This window comes from Rattus norvegicus, chromosome 16 (assembly GCF_036323735.1).
Source record: "Rattus norvegicus strain BN/NHsdMcwi chromosome 16, GRCr8, whole genome shotgun sequence".
NCBI lineage: Eukaryota > Metazoa > Chordata > Mammalia > Rodentia > Muridae > Rattus > Rattus norvegicus.
In genome coordinates, this window is record NC_086034.1 from 85180321 (window position 1) to 85188558 (window position 8238).

Sequence of the window (8238 nt, forward strand, 5' to 3'; positions counted from 1 at the left end):
GGGAGGGAGGGAGGGAGGGAGGGAGAGAGAGAGAGAGAGAGAGAGAGAGAGAGAGAGAGAGAGAGAGAATGTGTGCGTGCGCGCGCACCCACATGCCCACCAAGAAGAGGAAGTCTGGTTCTCTTTAGTTAGTTACAGGTGGTTGTGAGCACATAGGGTGCTGGGAGCCAAATATATCAAATGTGTTCATAATTACTGAGCCATTTCTCCAACCCCCACCTCCCACAAAGCCTTTCTCATTAGAAAAAGAGTCCACGAAATAACCTTGCTGGAGTGTATGGGTTATCTTGGAAGGTCCATTACGGGTGAGTCTCCAAGAGTGGAGAGAGAAGAAAAGCCTCAAGGGTCTCTCTTTCTTGAGACTCTCATACCTGCTCCCACTGCTGGGGTCTTGGGTGCTTTCCTCTCATTATCATGAAGTCAATCTCATCCTGGATACCAACACCAAAGCCTTCTCCTTCGCCATCTTACTCTTTTCCTCACGGAATGCTGCTTTAAGAGATCAAATACTGATCAAATACTGTCTTTCCTCCTAAGCTTCATGGTTGCATGTTTTCACACATAGCTTGCTTTGTGCATTGGTTACTTCTGGGAAGGAAGACAGGGATCCACCTTCAATGTGTCTTCAATATGTCTCCTGGTGCCGCTGCCTGTGGAAGGTCCTGTGTTAGCCTTCAATGCAGTAAAATCCCAGCTTTCCAAACCTCAGTACTTCCCCTGTAGAGCAGGGTTGATTTTAGACTTACAACTGTTCTTTCCGATCTGGTGAACTCCGGGTTTACTCTGGGTCACCCTCTAGATTCTACACTTCCTAAGGGCATTAGTGGGGTCTGGAAGGCCATTCTGCTTTCTTCACAGGGAAGTGAGTTACTGGGACTTCGACAATGTCAGGGAACACCAGCAATTTGGACCAGAAAGCTTAGACTCGCTTGGGCTCCTGCTGCTCTGAGCAAGTGCAGAAGGTGCTAGCTGTCAACCATGCAGGGATGCACCCCAGGCAATAGCATGTATTGAATGGAAAATGAGGGAGACTGGTCTCCACCCTGAGAAAGACTTCACCCGGGAGTGTGGTTTCTTGTCTACACTGCCCTGGTCATGACTGAAAGAGTGTCAGCCTCTTTTATGTCTCTGCTTTAACCAGGAGACAAGTGGGAGTTGAGAGACCCAGCAGGACCAAGAGATCTGGGGGACCAGAAGGCCTGGGGGACTAAGAGACCTGAGAAGACCAAGAATCCTGGGGGACCAAAAGGTTGAGGGGGAACTAAGATACATGAAGGGCAAGAGACCTGGGGTACCAAAAGGCTAGGAGACCGAAAGCCCTGGAGGACTAAGAGAACTGGGGGGACCAAGGGATCTTAGAATCAAGAGACCTGAGGATGGGGCAAGAAATCTGATGGGATCAAGAGACCTGGGAGCATCAACAATACCTACATAATCTAAGAGACCTGGAGGACTGAGAGATCTGGGAACCAAGGGACATGGGAAGAGATTGTGTGTGGGACCATTGAGCACAACTGTGGTTGATGGGTCTGACAAGATTCACTCTGTCCTTAGGTCTGTATAACTTTATCACCAGACCTCATAACTCATGAGCATGTCAAGTGTGACTGTGAACTACCTGGCACCATATCCAAGAGGGCACAAGCAGTCGAAAAATCAACCCGAGACAAAAGGCAACAGAGTTCCTAACCCTTGATTTAGCAGGAAGTGACATTTGCAGACTTCACTTACAGGCTCCTTTTTCTGTGAGATGACCAGCTCCAATGAAGCAGGCATTGGTTAAAAAAAAAAAAAAAAAAAAAAAAAAAAAAAAAAAAAAAAAAGACCTGAGTTTCACTTAAATGGCTGTACTCTTTGTGAAACAGGCGCTCTTGGTTTTCTTACTAAGTGTATTAACCCTCACAGTTATGTTTGAAACTGCAATCCACCAGAGCTTAAGAGAAAGGGGTTCCTCTCCTGTGACATCCACAATAGGCATAGCAGACATCAATTTAGATGGGAAGACCAAACTTATTTTAGACTTAAAGAAGAGAATGATTATGGAAGTTGATGGCAGCGGATTTGTTATATTTAAGAAACATCTGGACAGGTAGGGCAGGGAATGCAATGCCAGTTACACACATAGGGCTGACCCTCTGACCTGAACATACAATATAATACTTTACCCATCAGCTCCCTTTCCCACCTGCTTCTGTATGAGTTGGAAGCTTCTCCACAGTATGGACTGATGGTTACAGACATATCTTTGAAGCCATAGTACTGAAGATAGATCCAAACAGCTTCCAAACCAATTTAAACACTAAGTCTGACATGGATGCGCTAAAGTTAAAACAAAAGCACATAAAACAAGATTTGTCTTCTAAGTTGCCACTTAGTTGCATTCGTTCCTTTGTTACACATTTCTTCAAGAGGCAAATCTATTTATTTAACTAGGATGGAGGTTAGCCTCCCTTCCTCTCTTCCTCCCTTCTTCTTCTCTCTCATTTTGTTTCACTTGTCTGTGTTCTGAAACTGAATCACACGGTGTAGCCCAGGAAAGTCTCAAACTTGCAGAATCTCCTGCCATGGCTGGCCCAGTGGGGGGCCTCAGGCTCACTGGGTCACACCACACACTCTGTTCATCATTGTAACTTTGTATCATCTTTTCCTGGAAACTTTGTGGGCTCTAATATTAAGTTTGACAATGAAACTCTCTGGGCTCAAAGATTAAAATCATATCAAATCATTCTATCACCATGTTTTTGATATGTATTTAATAAAGTATGGTCTTAAATGAAAATGGAAAAGATAGAAACCACTTACTCTAAAACAATGGGCAAAAACAGCAGTATCGGGAATTAAAACTACAGTTAAGAAAAGACCAGACGATGTTGTAATAACATGTGACAATTTCTGTTTTCAAATTCTATGTCACAACCAAAGATGCTTATAAAAACTGAAGTCTTTAACCACATAAAGAAGTAAGCCTTATGGAGGCAGAAGTGCCCAGAGGCAAAGACATGCATTCTAGATTATTGTAAGCAATGAAGCTCCAAGATATCTACAGAATGCTTAGTCGTTTGGTGTTTGCTGAGTTTTATGATCTGAGTTGAGGACTGTACATCAGTCTTTTGTAACATATATACTTCAGGGCATGGATGTCATCCTGAAACCCCTACTGTGCTGTGAATTAAAATACAGCATGTATTCACCCAGATAAAAGTCAAACAAATACCAGGATATCTGGGGGGGGGGGATGCTTATTTGTTTGTTTTGTTTTTAATTACAGTGTATAACAGGGTTTCCAAATGTTCAAATGCAGAACCTAGCAGACAGGCACTATTTCATTATGTAGTGAAGAACACTTTAAGACAGAATCAACATGTAATTCTCTTTCTAGCCCAGCAGTATTTGTGTGGCCTCTAAAACATTGAGAAGGAAGTAGCCAATTTTGGAAGGCCTGCAGCTATTGACCCCCAGTAGTAGATTTGTGTCTGCATAAATACTAGCTGAGCAGTTTCTAGCTGAGCAGCCTCTAGCTGAGCAGTTTCAGGGGACCTGGCTTGCAGGATTTTGCCTGCATTTCACAGGCTGATTTGGTTACTTTATTTTGGAGAAATTGGGACTGTTTGTACTTTTCAGGTACATAGTTTAGTTTAGATACTATCGTTTGTGTTAGAAATGTTTTAAGTAAAGCGAAAGTCTAAAACATGCATGAAGAGCTAAAAGGCTTTGCTTTTTGGTTCAGCCTGAGGATTTAACGTAGGATTCCATCCATGTTGGTCAACAGTCCACCACTGAGCTACATCATCAGCCTGAATCATCTTGTTTAATTTTTTAATGAGTCTGTGGACTCATAGGACAGACAGATGGAATCCCCTATCCAATAATTAGAATTAGACTTCAGCTGAGACTTCCCTCTTGACCATCTGCATTTGGGAGGATGGAATTTTATGTGTGGTCCTCTACATGTGTCATGGTGAGCACAGCAAGAAGACACTTATCAGTTTACTGTTATCGATATGCTTTTAAGATTTATTTTTATATGTATGTGTGAATGTCTTCTGCACATATCTACGTGCACTACATGCCTGTCTGGTGCTGTGGAGGTCAGAAGGTGTTATATCCCCAGGAACTAGAGTTACAGGTAGCTGCAAACCTCCATGTAGGTGCTGGGAACTGAACTCAAGTCTTCTGCAAGAGCAGAAAGTGCTCTTAACCACTGAGCAATCTCTCTACCTTTGGTATTTTATTTTTAATATTTAGTTTATTTGTGCATATGTGTGTGTGTGTGTGTGTGTGTGTGTGTGTCTGAGTGAATGTCACATGTATTTGGGTGCCCTCAGAGAGTAGAAGGCATTGGATTCTCCAGAGCTGTGCAGACAGTTGTAAACCATCTGTCATAGTCTTTTGGAAAATGTTATTAGCCACTGAACCATCTCTCCAGCCCCAATTACTGTTATACTGTAATTGATACTGTATGCCAGCTTTTGTTTTAAATGTAGAATCCCAAGGATGTGATTGGTAGAACACACATCAATCAAGGCTTTGGGTTCCTTCCTTCTAGGCAGATAGCAGCTCTCTCTAAACACAGCACTAACTTCCTATTGCCATGATACTGTAGCATAAAATAGAATCCAACATTGCCTAGACTGAGACCAAGCAAAAAAAAAAAGTTTGCATATTCAGAGCTAAGGAGTCGTTAGCACACGGTTCTAATTATTTTACTCAGAAACACAGTCACACGCTTGTGACTGACACTTGTCATTCACAGTCTATTTTCTTTCCCACTCATTTTTCTTTTTCAAAATTTCATTTTGAAATTTGTCTATGTGACACTGGCTTATTCTGAAAGGAATCTGAGGTTGGATGGCCATTGTAGGGAAAGTGTGCTTTGATGTTATCTCACATTTGATCTAGGAAGCATAAAATAGTCCTGAGCTCAAAGTTTTGATGTACTGTGTTGCTTTGTTTGTTTTCCAATACTTTAAATTGCCCTTGATATATATTTTCTATCCTACGGTGTTGAATGTGCTTGGATTCTTCCCACTGTTACTGGTCTGCTCCCAGAAGGTCTTGCTCACATCCGTCCTCACCTGTTACTCTGTCACTCTGAACCAATGCTTCTCTGTTATATCTCATATCACACTTACTACCTTCCTTCAGGATCTCAACAAAGCCAATGTACGGTAGGTGGGAAGCAATTTCAATAAACAACCCTCCAGTCACCAGCAAAGGTGCAGCCGCGTTCGCTAGACGCCTTAGAAAAAGACGTCGCCAGTGGGTGGCAGTATGGGTGAGAGCCAGCCACATTTTCTGTGATAGAAATCCTTAAGCTGGGCTTTAAAAACAACCTTACAATACAGACTCTAGAAGCTGCCTGGTTATGACTGTAGGGACATGGTAGGTTTTGGAGTGGGACACAATTTCATCAAACATTCGAGCACTTGGCAGGATGGGGCTGGCTGTGTCTGTTACCTCTGGAGCAACTAGGGAGCCCAGGCCAACTGCTTGCTCCTGATCCACAGAGCACAGAGCAAAGAGCACAGGTTGACCTTGCTCTCCTGAGGCTCAGAGACTTGAAGAAGGTTACTCCCGGCTGTCCCTATTTCTTGTTCAGAAAACATAGTTGCATCACTTCAGAGACATTCTTAATGTCAATGGCATCCACTATGTGGACTCAGGAACAGGTAGCTCTTATTTTGTAAGTTATGGTGGTTTCGGCATTCAGTAAGCTTTTATTTTAGAAAGCCGTCCTGGAGTTAGCACCTAGGATTATCAGGGCTGTTGAATCACTATTTTTAATAGACAGAATGAATACTAAGGTGGAAAGCTATTACAATGTCTAAGAAAATAATATAATTAATGTATACACATTATATAAACTTTTTCTTTCTTTCCTTCCTTCCCTCCTCTTCTTCTATCTCCTCCTCCTCTTTTATTTCTTCATTTTTGAGACAAGGTCTCACTAAGCAGCCATGACTGGGCTAAAACTCACTGTGAGTAGACTAGGCTAACCTTGAACTTAATAGAGATTCACCTGTCTCTGCCTGCTGAGCTTTTACAAATTCTGATTGTTTAACTGTTTGCACTGCCAAGCACAGATACTACTAGGGGCAAACAACAGTTACATTCTTGCAGGGAAGTTATCCTGTTGCAAACACAGAGTTCACATGTTACAAAATTCTTGTGCAATTTTAGTTGAAACATACTAGCAAAGAGATGGGGTTGGGGGAGAGCTCATTTAATGCAGCGAGTTTCCCTATTAATCTTAGATGGGCAAAAGTCTGTTCAAGGTTCATTCATCAGAAATGCAAATGTTTTGAATACACTTGTGAACTAAGTTACTGAGGGCAGTGTAACAGGGCCAACTATGCCACCCTTTCTAAAGGGGAAACAGACTTGCCAACATAAACTATTGTTAGGCTTCCTGGAACACATTTTAAGAGAGGGCTGTTCACACTGGGTGTGTAGCTTTCTGCTTGATAATTCACTTAGTCAGCTTTCAGAGTTGACCTAACCATACAATCCTGTCAGACGCATAATAATGCATGAAGAATTAAAGAAAAACTTTAAAACCATATATTTTTCTTCTATATTAGCCTTTCTACATAAAAAAAAAACTATGGTCCATTTTGGCAATAGTATTTATATAATGGATTTTTAACACATTTTGCCTATTTATACAATTAAGAACTTAATGAGAATACTTAACTTATTCCTGAAAGACTATTTTTAATAAAAGAAGCAAAATTGCTTGAATCATATTAAAACAAAAATCCCATATCTTCCTTGGTAAACAGCCACGGCACACATCTTTAATCCCAGCACCTCAGGATGCAGAGGCAGGAAGATCTCCGATTTAGAGGTTACTCTGGTCTACAAAGTGAATTCCAGGACAGTTAGAGCTGTACAGAAAAAACCCTGTCTCAAAAAAATCAAAAACCAACCAACCGAAACCCTATGGTCATTTGTCAGCCGTGAAAGGGAAAGAAGGATTCTAAGGAAAGATCCAAAGGCAGGAGGAAAAGCTGCAGTCAGGCTGTTTACTGGCAACAAGCCAGGTACATGTCTCCTAGTCCTGTGAGCACAGCACACGGACAGATGTTAGGAGCCGACTAGTACTGAAAAAGTATGGGAGAACAGTTGGAAAATCCCAAGATACACAACCAGCTTCCAGTAAATAAGCAGGTTATCTGGCAGCAGGAAGCAGGTTGCTCAGAGGGTGGTCTCTCTCTCTCTCTCTCTCTCTCTCTCTCTCTCTCTCTCTCTCTCTCTCTCTTAGAGCTTCCGGGGCTGCAGAATAACAAGGGCCTTGCCACGGACAGAAGCTGTACTTACCCCCTCCCTGAACCCCTCCTGTGCTGCTAGCTGGGTGTCTGAGGCAGCACACAACAGGTCACCTGCCAACACTGAGCTTCTGACTCCTGGTACAGAACATTAACGCAGACCCAAGGAAAACAAAGCTGGTACTGGCCAAGCCCCGCTGGGCACAGAGCACTCAATGCATTCCTAAAAATCTAATTTTTTTTTTATTAAGAGTCAAAATAAAGAAGAAAGCAAAATGGTTACCAAAGATGCCTTTTTTCAGAAGAAAGCATTGGGTACTGATGTAGTGGCTTCTCGTCCTGTGCTATTTCAGGTTACAGAACACACGGGCTCATTTATGTGTCTTATAAAATGGGATGCAAATTATCACAATCAATAGAAATCGAGCCGCATTTTCTTCAAGCTCCAAGATAAAAAAGCTCCTGTCTTGTTGTTCTGTTTCTTCTGCTTTAGAGATAATGGTTGGTGATAGAAGCACAAAAGCCAGCGGCCACAAGACAGTGTGCTTGGCACACTCACAACCACAGCTTGCACACGCACGGGTGTGAGTGCAAGGGTGTGCAAGCACACACATCTGCACACGGACGGACACTAACGATGGCATTTACTGATCTCTTGTTTTAAAAGAGTGTGATTTTAAGATGGGAGACCCAATTCAACACACCCTTTTGAGGTTAATTTTTATGATGATATTTACTATGTGGATGGTTTCCCCCAAGCTTTGGCTATTCACCAATAATCATAATCCTAGCGGTACACACGCTAAAAACAGAACAGGTCCAACATTGGCTTGGGTTATCTTGGCACAAAATCCATCATTAGGGGGTTTACGGCACAGTCTAAACAAAGGGTAAAGCATCTATGGTCTTCAGACTCAAACCGTGCAATTATTTTTCTTAAACATGTCGTTGTAGTTGTAATAACGATGCG